The following is a 15,436-nucleotide window of genomic DNA, read 5'->3' on the forward strand; positions in this document are numbered from 1 at the left end:
ATTTCAGGTAATCAAGGAATAAACTTTGAGTGTGTCCCACCCAATATCTGGGATATACTTCTGCAAAAAAAAAAAAAATTATTTGCATTGTTTATCTGAAATTCAAAGTCACCTGGGCAGCCCATATTTTATTTGGCAAATCTAGCTGTAAGTGCAAAATGTACATCAGCTCTCAAACGGTTATGAAGACCAAAAACACGCCCCAAATAAAAGGTAAAATGGCTCAATAAATCTGATATGGATCCCACATTGAGATGAAAATCATGAACATATTTTGGACATCCTGGATTAAGCGAGACACATGATTAAAATTACCTTGCCCACCGCTTTGTTTAATGAGGTTATTGGAAAAGTCACAGTTACACAAGCAGTGGTCGCTGGGCTTTGGTGGGATGCTGGCACCTGCTGCTTGTGCAAACTGGAACATTCCTGGGTTTAGCATCGAAAGCCCCGCCAGGTTCCAGGAACCCTTTACTCCTGGGGAAACCAGGAAGGCTGGTCACCCAGGGGCACTGCAAGCTCCTAAGAGCCATCCTTCTGAGGCTCAGTTTTCCCTCCTGGGCACTGTACTGCCCATGTGTGGCTGGCAAGGTGGTAACAGCTGGTCCTGACAGCAGCCCATGCTTGGTGTACAGCCCCCGCCCCTAGGGGTCTCAAACCTCTCCAGGTGCTCAGGAGCTGGGGAACCAGTGGAGGGGAGGCAGGAGTAGCCTCAGGGCGCTTCCCTGGGGGTCCCGGCATTGAGACAGATCGCCCTGCCCCATATGAAACCTCCCTCCCTCCCTCAGAAATCCCAGGACTGACCACAGGGGCAGCTCGAAGTCCCTCCTCATCCCTCTCCTCTGTGGCGGCCCCCACGGCTCTGCCATGTGCTGGGCACCTCCAGGTGCTGGGCACTGTGGACAGAAGTTTCTTTACATGAAGCTGGCGCTCTGAGATGCCAATCTTGGGCCTGAGGTCACACAGCATGGGTGTCAGGACTGGGGCTTGAACTGGGGCTGCGACCACAGAGCCTGGGTGCCTCTGGGAGAAAGGCTGACAGCCAAGGAAAGGAGAGTGCCTACTTCCTGTCTCGGCCCAAAGGTGCAGGCACGGAGTTCTCCTGAAGACCCCGCCTAGCTCCACAGCTGCCCCCTTTAAAAGGTGCCCGCATTGCATGGCGTTTTGGGGATCCATGCACTGGACCTGTTAAGCATCCGGTGAGCAAGGCGTGGTGTTCTTATCCTCCCATTCCACAGGCAGGGAAACTGAGGCCCTGAGAATGTGAGAAGTGGCCCCGAGTCCCTGCAGGTGGCAGAGCTGAGGCCGGGACTGGGTTCTGCCTGGTGCCCTGGCAGGACAAGAGCGGGCCTGTCCAGCGCGTGACAGGAGAACTAATATTTGCCCTCCCCGTTTACAGAGCCCCGTCACCCCCCCTTATCTCACCCATTCACTCCCCCAACCCACAGAGGTGGGCAAATATTTTCAATAAGTTCAGTTTACAGATGAAGAAACCCAGAGAGACTTGCCCAAGGCCACTGGGCAATGAAGTCGGGGGTGGGGGACATTCAGACTTCACTCTGTGTGGTGCCAGAGCCAGCTGCCAGGGGTCAGCGCAGGTTCATGCCCAGGTAGTGAGCATAGACCCCCCCTGGGGGGGGGGAACGTGTCCAAGTTGGGGGAGCCTGTGCTCCCCCCCCAACCCCCACACGGAGGGAACGGGGCTCTCCTGCCCCAGGGAGGAGCATCTGCCCGGGGCTGAGCCTGGGGTCTCCAGACACAGTCTCTGCTTCCCTCCTCTTCTTTTCCTTAAGAGCCAGGGGGAACGTTCTGGCAGGAGAATGAATGTGTCTGCGCAACAGTGAGGGTGTGAAAGGCCTCCACTTTCAAGTCAGACCAATCAGGATTCTGGCTCCATCCCTCTCAGCTGTGTGACTTTGGGCGAGTGACTTAACCTCTCTGAACTTCTGTTTCCTCGTCTGGGAGCTGTGGATTATAGGCAGAGCAGTGCTTCTCATCCCAGCTGTACCTCAGAATCCTTTCCAGGCTGGCAGGTGGATTTAAAGAGACACTAAGCCAGGCTCCCGTCCCAGAGATTCTGATGTCACGGGGCTGGGATGTGGCCGGACAGGGGAAGTACCGCCGTGGTCCCCAAGTGCAGGAGGAGTTGGGAGCCTCTGTTCCTGCAGCTGCTGGGGGATGAGCTGAGGCACAGCCTAGGGAGTGCTTGGCTTATGGAGGTGCCCAATACACTGGACTCCCTTCCACCCTGGCGGCCCATCTTCTGGTAAATCACAACCGTGATGCTTTGCAGGAATAGCCTTTGTGAGGTTTAAAAGAGTCAGGTCACCAGGACAGCAGGGGCCAGCTGGTGACCCTGGTGGGACCTCCACCAACTGGCTGGACCGAAACGTCACCTTGCTCATTTACTCAGGTCCCCCAACGTGGTTCTCCTGACTTTGACCTTGAACTCCTTGGTCAAATGGGAGGCCCTGACCTTGACCTCCGCGGCTTTTCATCTTATTCTCCTTATGCACGGCCATCCTCTGGGCCAGAATGCCAATCCTACGGGAAAACCCTTAAGTGACAAATGGCCACAAAAGACAAGGAGACACCCACCAAGAAGTGACAGTCGCAGTAAAAGCTAAGCACCTTCGGGAGTTCCCGGGTAGTCTAGGGGGTTGGGAGTTCCCTGGTGGTCTAGTGGTTACGATTCGGTGCTTTCATCACTGAGGCCCAGGTGCAATCCCTGTTCTGGGAAACTGAGATCCCACATCAAGCCACTGCATGCCACAGCCCCAAACAAAAAGCAAACCAAACAAACAACTAAGCAACTTCTGTTCTGGCCACTGAGTCCAGTCCAGTCAACGGGGCCAATGCACACACAACGAACACAGTGCAGGCTTTAGAAATGGCAGGTACAGAGCTGGGAAGCAACCTGGAAACCCTTTATGATAGAAGCAAGGGACGCAGACAATGAAATTGTGGGCCTGTGGGCAGGAGCTGGAAAAGAATCAGAAGAAAGAGAGGAAGCTGGAATGTTTGCCGGAGCCAAGGAATCATAGATGGATTTCTAAAATTCGTATTTTCATTATCTTTGTGTCATCAATAACAACATTCATGAGAGAATTTGAGACAGGAAATATCTGTTTCACTCTGTTTATTGATGTGCGCCTAACACAGGGCGTAGGACACAGCACTAGCTCAATAAACACTGACTGAATGACTGAATGAATCTTGCTGCTTTCAGACGTTCCCGGTGGACTCTTAAAAGATTTTGAGCATAAATGACCTCTCGATGCTTTGTAAAAATGTGCATATCATTTGGCATGCCTTCTGTATATTTAAATCTTTGATGACAACTTTGAAGCGGTCAAGGTTAAAGCCAGAGCCCTGTGGAATACCATTAGAGACCCTTCCACCCGTGGCCACGGCTGTGTCATTGGCAGAGTGGGGAGTGGATAGGGTCCTGTCTGTGGCATCAGCGACTCTGGCTTGTGTCTCTGGAACTTCCTAGCTGTGCATCCTTGGGCAAGTTGCTTCACTCCTCTGAGCTTCCATCTCCTTGTTTAGAAAACAGGGACGTCTGTCTCCAGGGCGGCTCGCGGTTTCTCACACTGAGGGTTCTCAGTAAATGTGGGTGCCCCCGCCTCTGCTTCCCACCATCTGGGCATTTTCACTCTGGCAGAGTCATTTTCCAGCCACACATATCTACGCCTCGCCTGAAGCATCCTCTGGGCCAGTGGTGATCAAAGCGAGGTTCCTGGACCACCAGCAGCCTCAGCAGCACCTGAGAAATCATTAGAAAGGCAGCTTCTCTGGCCCCAGCCTAGATGCACTAGATCAGAAGTGAGCCCAAGCCATCTGCATTGCCACAAGGCTTCTGGGGGACTCTGAGCCACGGCCACCCTCCGGACCTGTCTCCTGGCCCCACGAGACAAAGGAATGACAGCCATGTCCCTCCACCGCTCCTGGAGACCACGAGCGGAGTCCTGAGGCCACTCCTTCTTTCTCCCTCTGGCTGGGAACCCTTCAGTTTGTGATCTGAACACCTGCCTCCCTCTTCCCTCAGAAACTTGGGGCCCATCTGCTTGCTCCTGACCTCCAGGGTCCTGCTGGCGGCCTGTGAGTCCTTTAAGGGCATGTCCAAGGGGCTCGGTGGCACCAGGAACTGTTGGACCTGTCCCTCCCACAAGCTTCCTGCCCTCCCAGCAGGTGCATGGCTCCTTCTGTTCCAAGTTCATTGTCCTGGAAGGAGAAGCAGCCCTGGGGCCGCTGAGGAGCGAGGGCATCACTTCCTTTGTTACTTTTGCCCCACATGCACTGAAAAAAAGCCCTGTTTGTTGCCCTTATCAGGTTTCACAAACCCTTCGGGCTTTGCCTTCCTGGGTGCAGGGGTCAGGCCTCCGACTGTAACACAAGCAAGACCTTTCACCGGGACCGGACCGGATGCGGGGGCTGGAAGAAGAGCCCTGGAGCATTTCACGTGTATCTCCGCAGAGAGCACCTGTGCAGTCCGGGGTTGGGGGCTGTGGGGCTTCAGGGCCTCAGGAAACCGATTCCAGACTCTGTCCTTTTCCCACGGAGGCCCCACCGTCTCCTGTGAACTTATAAACCGCAGAGCGGACCCTGGGCCACCTCCAGGGGCTCCTGGATGCCCTCATGACTAGCAGGCAGGTCCAGCAGGTGCTGACCTAGAGGGGTCCCCTGCCCTCCCCAGGGTCCCCCAGGTGCCCAGGGCATCCCAGCTGAGAGGACTGGGAGGGGAACACACTGGGGGGAGGCGGGGAGCAGGAGCTGTCCTTCTGTGCTGAGAGGCCATTTGACCTCTCCCCTGGGAGCAGGAGAGGTTGGGGTGTCGGGACCCAGGTGTCTGGCTGGAGTGGAAGTGTGGGTGCTTTAAGCAATGGATGGTGTTGAAAGTCTGGGGATGGGAGGAGATCACAGAGAAGCGGGGTCGGGAGCGAGAAGAGGCTAGGATGCGGCCAAGAGGAACTGCATTGTCCCAACACCTGCTCAGGTGCCCCTGTCCCCACTAACCTGGGCGACGGCGGGGAGCGGCGGGGAAGCCCTGCTCCTCAGAGCCCAGCAGTGCTCGGAGGGTGCGTCTTCACAGGGCCACCGACTCTGGGCCACCGTGGATCACAGGCAGACCCCAGGAGGATCTTGCAAGGCAGCGGAGTGGCCCCACTGGCTCAGCCTGAGGTGACAGGGCAGCCCAAGGGAGGGAGGGAGAAGTGACCGCTGTGGCAGAGAGCAGCCCGAATGGACAGAGAGACAGACGCCAGGCTGGTGCTCAGGGCTTTGTGTATGCTCAATGTTTACTTTTTTTTTTTTTTTTTTTGCCTTTTCTAGGGCTGCTCCTGCAGCATGTGGAGGTTCCCAGGCTAGGGGCCTACGCCAGAGCCACAGCAACGCGGGATCCGAGCCATGTCTGCGACCTACACCACCGTTCTCTGCAACGCCAGATCCTCAACCCACTGAACGGAGCCAGGGATCGAACCTGCAACCTCATGGTTCCTAGTCAGATTCGTTACCCACCGCGCCACAAAAGGAACTCCATCAGCCACATTTACAGAGCAGCAAACCAAAGGACAGCAAGGGGACGAGCCAGGCAGCTTAATGGCAGCAACACCTCCTACCTTTCTGTCTTTTGTCTATCTTTCCAACTGTCTGTCTGTCCAGTTGCATCTGATTCCTTCTCCAAACACACAGAGAGGCTTCCTTGGGCGGGGTTTTGCTTTGAAGTCCTGAGACAAGCTTGGTCTCCTTTGATACGATCCTGAGGCGAGACCAAACGGAGCAAGAGCTGGCTCCTGGTCACTCGCTGCCGTCATCTTTGTCATCGTCCCCATCATCCGTCATCGCCTCCTTCACCATCACCACCTTCTTTTTTTAATTTTTATTTTTGCTTTTCAGGGCTGCACCTGCGGCATATGGAGGTTCCCAGCCTAGGGGTCGAGTCAGAGCTGTAGCCGCCGGCCGACACCCCAGCCATGGCAACACTGGATCTGAGCCGCATCTGTGACCTACACCACAGCTCAGGGCAGTGCCGGATCCTTAACTCACTGAGCGAGACCAGGGATCAAACCAGCCTCCTCCTGGATACCAGTCAGGTTTTTAACCCGCTGAGCCGCCCTGGGAACTCTTTGTCATCCTCATCATTTTCATTGTCGCTGTCACCTTCAGCAGCAGCAGAAGCAGCAGCATCTTTAGCAGCAGTACCCCTGAAGAGCAACCCCGGGAGGGTGCTTTATATACGGTTCCAAGTTTCCTGCCACGGCCAAGCACCGCTTGTCCATTTAAAGGGGGACATCCGATGGTGGCCCCAAGGCACTGCGATGAGCCCTGGGGTAAGGACATGGCTGGGACAGGGGGGGTGCCTGTCCACAGAGGTGAGAGCTCCACCTGGCTCACAGGCCTGCACCCGGCAGGACCTGACAGGCTCCTTGGCCCGACTGGGGAGCTAGGGTGCCGGGCAGTCTGCCACCTGACCCCCACAGCCGCCCGCCTTCTGCAGTGCTGGGGTGCGGCCCGCAGGCACAGTCAGGTCCGGGCAGGGCCTGGGAGGCTCTGCATGTTTGGTGCGCGGCTGCAGGGAGAGGAGCAGCCTGGCTGCCTGGGCTTGGAGAGGAGACTTGCCCAGGTGTGTGTGCAGGGGCCCCGGCCAGCCTCACCCGGGACAGTGATGCACGCCCGGCGGTGACGCGTGAACACTGGAATCCCAGGCACTGGGGCTTGGGCATCCTTAGGCTGGCATGGCTCTGCTCTCTCCACCAGTCCGTGCAAGGATGGGCTTGTCCGCCTCCGGCCATCAAGGATTCTGGACCTGACTCCAGGCCACCATGGCCTTCTTCCTCCTTCTGGAACCCAGCCTCCACCCTCTAGCGATGAGGGTGGACAGATGCTGTCTCCCCAGCCAGGCGATAGGACCCATCCTTTCTGGTCTTGGGCCCTCCTCCCCTGGGACCTCTGGGGGGTCCCCCAAGAGCCGAGGTGCAGGGTCATGGGCACCAGGACATTGACGTTCGGGGGAGCCGTCCCACGGGCCCAATGCCCTCTTTCCCAGCTGGAGAAGCTGAGGACACGAGGGGGGTGGTTCCTCTAGGGCCACACCCAGGACTGGGCCCTGGGGAGCAGCTTCTCTCTGCTTCCTCCTGGAAAGGCCATGACCTCTGGGGAGGCGGGTCCAAGTCCCTCTGCCCTTCAGAGACTCAGTCAGCAGGAATTTCCGCACAGCCCCGTGCTAGGAGGTGGGCAGGGGACGGTGGAGGAAGATGCAGGTCCTGCCCCCGAGGAGACAACGACCCAGCGGGGAGAGGGGCAGACAAGCTCGTGAAGAAACGTCCTGCCACTGGTCTGGTCACATCAGGGAAGGCCCTCGGGGGACACCTGGGCCTGGAGCCTGGATGGCGAGGAGGCCTTCTGCACTAGAGGAGGCCTTCCGGGTGGGGCCGTGGCAGGTGCAAAGGCCCTGAGGTTGGAGGAACCATCCTCAAGACGGGGCAGGCGTGGGACTGAGGGCCCGAGCCGAGGCCGGGAGGCCAACAGCGGCCAGGCCACGGAGGACTTGGCAGCCGTGGAAGGCATGTGGCCTTTCTCCTGGGAGCGGAGGGGAGACCCAGAGGATGACAGAACTGGAGCCGCTTTTGAAGAGACTGTGGAGGAGGAAAAGGTGAGTGTGCGTCAGGGGCTTGGGCAGCTGTCCCAAGAAAGCATCAAGGTCACGGCCACGTTCTGTCCCCAGGAAAAAGCTCCCCTTGGGACAGGCTGTGTGTGTGTGCGTGCGTGTGTGTGTGTGTGTCTGTGAATATACGTGTATGTGTGCGTGTGTGTGCGCGTGTTGACGGGTATGAGGTGCAGACAGGAGCGGTCAATTTCCAGTGGGTGGAGCCTGCTGAGGCCTGAAAGGTCGCAGGGCTTGTGGGCGTGGTCTGTCCTCCTTCCCAGGGTCCAGACCTGCCCAGTGTGCTCTCTGCTCCCTGAGTCCCCGTGGCTGCACTGGGACTGGTGTGTGTGGCTGCTCCTTCCTCGGGAGCAGAGAGGACTGGTCTCTGGCCAGGGTCTGGGGCTGCGGAAGCTCAGCCCCATCTATAGCTCTGCAGGAAGCTTTGGGTCCACGGTGCCCATTGACACAGCTGTCTCTGGGCTGGCACCGCCTCCAGGGACCTCGAGCAGAAGAGAGGAGCCCAAGTCCCCGCAGGATCTGGGCCCTGGGAGTTTCCTTCCCCAAAACCATCAGAAATACATCCGGACCTCCTTCCGTCCCTAGCAACCGTGTGGATGCACGTGGGTTGGGACCCCAAGCCCCCACACAGCTGTCCTGGTCAGTCGTGGCATCCTCTACCTTACCCCAGGCAGCCCCCCTCCCAGGGCCCTAACCACCACAGGCTACAGAATACCAGGCGGGAGCAAGACGGTAGCAAGTCCTCCTGTTCAGTGATGATCAAGAATCTCAAGACAGGGAGTTCCTGCTGTGGCGCAGTGGTTAACGAATTCAACTACGAACCATGAGGTTGCGGGTTTGATCCTGGCCTCACTCAGTGGGTTAAGGATCCGGCGTTGCCGTGAGCTGTGGTGTAGGTTGCAGATGAGGCTCGGATCCGGCATGGCTGTGGCTGTGGTGTAGGCTGGCAGCTACAGCTCTGATTAGATCCCTAGCCTGGGTACCTCCATATGCTGTGGGAGCGGCTCAAGAAATGGCAAAAAGACAAAAAAAAAAAAAAAAAAAAATCTCAAGACAGGAAACCCTCCTGCACTGTTGGGAATGTAAACTGGTACAACGCCTATGGAGAACAGCATGGAGGTTCCTTGAAAAACTAAAAATACAGCTGCCATAAGGTCCAGCCATTCCACTCTTTGGCATGTATTGGGAAATGACAGACCCTCTTATTTGAAGAGATATGCACCCCAATATTCACAGCTGCACAATGGTCACTGACAACAGCCAAGACATGGCGACAACCTAAGTATCCATGGACAGAGGAATGGATTAAGAAGATGTGGTAAATAGACACAATGGAATACTACTCAGCCAGGAAAAGAACAAAATAATGCCATTCGCAGCACCAGGGATGCACCTAGAGATTCTCATACTAAGGGGAGTGAGTCAGAAAGAGAAAGACAAATACCATCACTTCTACATGGAAGCTCAAATATGACACAAATGAACTTCGATGAAACAGAAACAGCTCGCAGACATAGAGCATAGACTTGTGCTTCCCAAGGGGGAGGCAGGGTGGGGGAGGGAGGGACTGGGAGTTTCGGATTAATAGAGGAAAACCATTGTATATCGAATGGATAAACAACAAGACCCTGCTGTGTAGCACAGGGAGCTGGCTCGATTCGATGCCCTGGAATAACCTGCAATGGAAAGGGATCCGAAAAAGGGAGAATCACTTCGCTGTACACCTGAAACTAACACCACTTTGTAAGCCGACTATGCTTCAATTGAAAAAGACTATCCAGACAGCAAGAGCAGAGCTTAAACACGTTGAGGGCGTTCTGAGCCCCGGAGGCCTGTAAAGTGACCCTGGCCCCACTTAGAGGGGCAAGAGTGGGGATCTCCTGGTCAGGCATTTCCAGGGTCAGGGGTCCTGCCCAGCAAAAGCGTTTCCCAAGAATCTGGCCCTGACGGCTTTCTCTCATTCATTCACAACAGGATCGGATTCGGAGCCCCTTCCAGATAGCAAGTTCCGCAGAGACCCAGAGACTGCAGGTGTGGCTGGTCCTGACCCTGGCCTTGGACGAGTGCCCCACACCCAAGGTCTCCACGGCCCCTCCTCCCAGGCCTCCTCTAAGACCTGCCAGCCCAGAGGTCCTGGCAGGCATCTCTTGGACACAGTCCCAGGGCGTGGGACTTGATGGCTGAGTGTGCTGATCCCCAGGAGGGGGCCCCCAGAGCAAGGGGGCAGGAAGTCCTGTCACTTCCCTGCCAGAGACATCCCCCATCTGTCCCTCACTGCGGGTCCTCATCTTGCGCCTGCGTTGTCCTGCAGGGCACGAACCTACATCATCACTGTTCATACAGCCAGGTGTAATTTATAACTTACAGGGTCGGGCACGATTCTTTTTCTCCCCCCTTTTATTTATTTATTTTTTTGCTTTTTTAGGGCTGCACCTGTGGCACATAGGAGTTCCCAGATGAGGGGCTGCATCAGAGCTGCAGCTACCAGCACATGCCACAGTCATGCCAGATCTGAGCCACATCTGTGACCCACAACCACAGCTCACGGCAACGCCAGATCCTTAACCCACTGAGCGAGGCCAGGGATCGAACCCATATCCTCATGGGTACTAGTCGGGTTCTTAACCCACTGAGCCACAATGGGGACTTCGTTCTTTTTTCTTTTTATGGCCACACCTGCAGCATATGGGAGTTCCCATAGGGGTGGAATTGGAGCTGCATATGTGGTGTAAGCCACAGCCACGGCAACACTGGATCTGAGCCACATCTGTGATCTATTCTGGCAGCTTATGGCAACACAGGATCCTTAACCCACTGAGCAAGGCCAGGGATTGAACTTGCATCCTCACAGGGACAATGTTGCACCTTAACCCACTGAGCCACAATGGGAACTCCTGTTTTTGGTCACCCGCAGCATGCAAATTCCCAGGCCAGGGATCGAACTTGTGACACAACAGTGACCTGAGCCACTGCAGGGACAACGCCGGATCCTTAACTCGCTGAGTCACCAGGGAACTCTGAAATGCACGCTTTTCAAGTTTGCAGCTGTGCAAGCCTGTGTGACCTCCACCCAGGTCACAACGTGGACACGCCCAGCCCCCAGGACACCTGTCTTGTGAGGCTGGCCCCCGGGCGTTCGTGTTGCTTGCTTTCCATCTTGCCATTGGTGGAATCGCACAGAAGGTTCTCTCATGTCTGGATCTCCGGCTGGACACGGTGGCCCTGGGAGCCGCCCACACTGATCTGGGGTTGCGGGGCGGGGGGCATCCCTCTTTTTACCGCTGCACAGAGCCTCACATCTGTGCACACCCCCACCCCAGCGTGTGGGTGCACTTCCAGGACACAGGGCTGTTGCCAGCTCTTGCCGTGACTGTTCCCGAGCCCACTTTCGTGTGGACACCTGCTTCGTTTATTGGGGTAAACGCATGGAAGTGAACCTGCTGGGTCCTGGGGAAGGTGAGTGTGTGTGCTTTTATTAAGACGCTGCCCTTGGCTTTCCCCAGCCCTGGCACCAGCCGCCTTCCTCCACGAGAAGTGGCCACGCCAGGGCCTGGCTGGCTTTGCAGGCGGCCCCTGCCTTGGGGCGGGGGGAGATGTTCCAACTTCCTCCGCGGGGTCCTCCTCCGCCGTCCGCCCTGCCTCTCACCGCAGCTGTGTCTCTGGCTCCGTCCCACCCTGAACCTCACGTTCCAGCTGCATCAAAGGCCCACAGTTCCCTGCACACACGTCATCTCTGTCCTTCTGCACGAACTGTCCTTTCCACCGGGAGCACGAGTCACCCTCCGGGGGCGGCCGGCTGCTTTGTCGTCTAAGATCTAAGAGCACGTCTTCTAGGACCTGCTGACGTCTCCGGGTCCCGCCCTGCATCCTGAGGCCCACATCTGGCTGCCGGCTCTGAGCTGCCTTGGTCCAAGGAAGGCCTTTAAACCACACTGCCTCCCCTTCATGCTCAGAACCCAGCGGGATGCCTGGCACGTGGGAGGCCTCAGCAAACGTGCCATAAATGACATGGTGAAGCCGGGTCTAGGTGGACACGTGCACGGGCGCACGCGACTCCGTCCGTGAGGCCCACACATCCAAGCGTGCAGCCTTGTGGGTCCGTGCACATTTGTGCCCACCCGCGTGGCCACGCCCGGGTCGCTGACTTTTCCCCAAGAGATTGGTGGTGTCGGTTCTCGACATAAAAGGAACGTTCTTTCTGCATCTGCCTTCCTTGGCTTACTCTAGACGTCTGCTCTGAGAGGCGCAGCTGTTGGCCCGGATCCCTCTGCCTTGGTGGCCGGTGTCCTTGGCAGCAGCACTGCCCCCCCGCCCCCATCGTTTTCCTCTGTCTCCCCAGATTTCATTTCCTGCTTCTGTCCTCAGCCCAGGTGTGGCTTTGCCTGGGAGTCCCTGCTTCCTGCGCGGGAGGGGCCCTTGTTTCCCATTATCAGCAAGTTACCCTTGAAATTAGGGACCCTCGCTGCCCTGGGCAACTGTCCAGGCCTCCCTGGTTCCTGGGCCTCCCTGGGACCCCTCTTTGCAGCCCCATGGTGGGTCAGTCACCGTAAGCTCTGGCTCGGGCACGTTGCCGTGGTCGACCTGGCCACACCCCTGAGCTGAATTCTCCAAGCGGGGTTCCCAGACCAGCAGCATCAGCACGACGTGGGAACGAAGAGATGCAAGTTCTCGGGCCGCCCCAGGCTCACTGTCCAGGGGAAAACACAGTTTCTTTCCTTGAATCGCAGAGCCCTCTGACCCCCGGGGGTGCGGGTGTTGGCCCCCAGAGCCTGAGTCTCAGACACCCGCTGGGTGTCCTACAATCCAGTTCAAACCTGCCACAAAGCAGAGACAGCACAGACCCCACAGGAAAAGGGCTGCCTCCCTTTTACCAGGCAGGGGGTGCGCTGGTAACCCCATTCTGTCCACCCTGGCCCCAAATCGGGGGCTCCCACGACCCCCTCCATGGGGTCACGAATCTGCTGGAACAGCTCACACAGCCTGGGAAACTTACTACTGTGGATTTCTTAGAGCGGATACTTGAGTGACTACAGACGGGTAGGCACATGAGAGAGCGTGAGGTGTGGAAGGGTCCAGAGCACAGGTGGCCTGTCCCCCGCAGAGCCCTGTGCGTCACCCGCCTGGCATGGGGATGTCATCACCAACCTGGCAGCTCTCCAGACCCCATACTTTAGGGATTTTTACGGAGGCTTTGTTATGTATGCGAGTTCCCACTCACGGTCCAGGTGATCGGCCCCCACCCAGAGTCACCTCATGGAAACAAAAGATGCTCCCGTCACTCAGGAAATTCTCAGAGTTTTGGGGGCTCTGTGTCCAGAACTGCGGTCAAAAATCAACGTTGCCTCAGAGGTGCTGGTCGTGTGTGATCACTTAGGAAACAACAAAGGTTTTAGGAGCTCCGGCCGGGAGCCAGGGATGAGGACGGATGGAGGCATTTCTCACTACATCGCAATATCACGGTCGCTGAATCAGAAACTTGGGGGGTGAGGCTTGGCAGTCTCTGTTCCCAGACACCCTCCAAGGCTTCTGATGTGGCGCAAGCGTGAGAACCACTGATTCCTGGCTCGTGAGCGCAGTGGGCACGAATTAGTCTTAATGGGAACACACCTTTCCTGGAGTAGAAGTGCGTTACTGTTACTCGACCAGAGTCGCCAAGGGGTTCTGGTGCTCAGGGCTGCCGTGGTCTGTGACATGCTCAGAGCACTGGCCCGTGCTCCCAGGGCACAAACGCCTGCCCCGCGAGGAAGGGGGTGTGGACTACATGTCCTTTGCCTCACGAGAGCAGGGGCCACACGCTTATAGCGGAGTGGAGCCAAGTCATGAGGGAGCGATGAATTCTGAGTATTATCTTTGCTTTGAATGTAAATTATTAATTGCAAGTTCATATCACTTAGTGGTTAATGATGGGTGTGCTTAGAAACCGGTTCACAAAATTCCTGGACGTTTACGAATCGGCTCTTGTGGGTGGGGACATCACGGGGCCAGGGGGTCGGGGGGTAGGGGAACATGGCAAGCTTTTACAGGACAGAAGTACTCAGTAAAAGCACCCGCGTCCCTCAGGGAGCGAGGGAGGGCGCAGTGGCGGGAACCCTCGCAGGAGGCGCTCTGGCCAATCTGTCATGATGACAATGCACGTGGCCTTGGACCCAGCAGGGCCTGGTGAGGTATTTGTCTTAGAGACAGACTCACACCTGTGTGGAATGATCTTTGCCTCAAGTTATTCATTATGGCGTCATTTAGAAGACTCTGGGACACAACCCAAGTGCCAATCATCCAGAAACTCATTAAATGGGTTCTGGCACATTCTTAGAGTGCAATATTCTGCAGCCATTCTTTGTCTTTTTTTCTTTTTTGGGGGGCCGCGCCTGCGGCATGTGGAGGTTCCCAGGCTAGAGGTCTAATTGGAGCTGTAGGCACTGGCCTACGCCACAGCCATAGCCACACCAGATCTGAGCTGAGTCTGCAACCTGCACCACCACTCACGGCAATGTCGGATCCTTAACCCACTGAGCAAGGCCAGGAATCGAACCTGCAACCCCATGCTTCCGTTGGATTCGTTTCCGCTGCGCCACGACGGGAACTCCTCTGCAGCCATTCTTTATGTGACGGCTAGAAAGGTGCTCCAAGACACAAGTGAAAAGAGGACAGCCGGACGAGGGGCGGAGCTTGCTTCTCTTTGTGGGGGAGGTAGGGGGGAGGGGGAGGGGGGAGGGGAAGGACGGGGCTGCTGTCTGGAGGACACACCAGCGCCTGGCAGCAGGTGTCTCTCAGGGAGGGACCTAGGCAGCTGGGGACTGACTTCTCCCTATAAACCCACTGGCACTTTCTGGATATTGTGCCATTTTCATGTCCTATCTGGTCAATAAAGAGACACAATTCAAATGTGCAAGAATACCCATTCCTGGAACTTAGCAGATGCCTCCTCCTGCTCATTCGCAACTCAGCCCTATCACCCTGGAGCCCTGAACTTGAGTTAGGGCCAGGCCCCCCACCCCATGCTTGTGACCAGGGCGGAGGCATCCTTCCAAGGCCCCCTAGGACCCCTGCTTGGCAGGAAGGACCCTGAGTGGTCACTTTTACCTGATGGTTTCATGTCCCCGCTCTCTCCCTGCCCTCCCCCTGCGCAGCTCCCACCTGAGAAAGAGGGAGGGGAGAGCTGGGCTCCGGGGTGGGGGGGCACGTCGGCCTTGCACACCCTGCAGCCTCTGCCCCTGCTCGGGGAGGCTGGCAACGTCTGCGGATTGATGGACCGCTGGACAAGGACCCAGCTGGTCTTGGTTGAAACAGTCCTTCCAGTAACTTCTATAGGAAGCCTGACTTCGGGTGATTCTGCCTTCCTTTCCAGGGGAAGGATGGTTTCCATCCAGACGCATCTGGTGAATGGACGCAGGGGGACGGCTTCACAGCAGCATTTCCCAAACTCACTGACCATACACCCCTTCCTCATGGGGCATTTTGCAGAACCAGTGTTCCCGAGGACACACTTTGGGAACCCTAGGCTAGACAGTCACATAAACAACCACTGCCACCCTTCAAGGCCTGGAATCCAGGCACTTGGTGAGCTGAGAACAATGAACGGGTCTCAGAGGCCACAGGACACCAGCACCTCCACCTCTCAGCCCTGGTCACCCACTGTCATCACCCGGGCCATCTCCAGAGATGTTGATTTAACTGGTATGGGGTGTGGCCCAGGAACTGGGGTTTCACAAACTTGCCCAGGTGATTTCCATTGCAGCCAGGGTTGAGAACCACGGCTCCAGAGCTAGGATC

At 56.8% G+C, this 15,436-nt stretch overlaps 1 long non-coding RNA gene across 1 annotated transcript; it reads left to right on the top strand.

Annotated features, from left to right (window-relative positions):
* LOC110260905 lies at positions 58-11,869 on the top strand. Its single transcript, XR_002344480.1, has 2 exons — positions 58-7,654; positions 9,641-11,869. It is a non-coding gene; the product is annotated as an uncharacterized LOC110260905 (long non-coding RNA).

Source organism: Sus scrofa, chromosome 6 (assembly GCF_000003025.6).
Source record: "Sus scrofa isolate TJ Tabasco breed Duroc chromosome 6, Sscrofa11.1, whole genome shotgun sequence".
Classification (NCBI taxonomy): Eukaryota; Metazoa; Chordata; class Mammalia; order Artiodactyla; family Suidae; genus Sus; species Sus scrofa.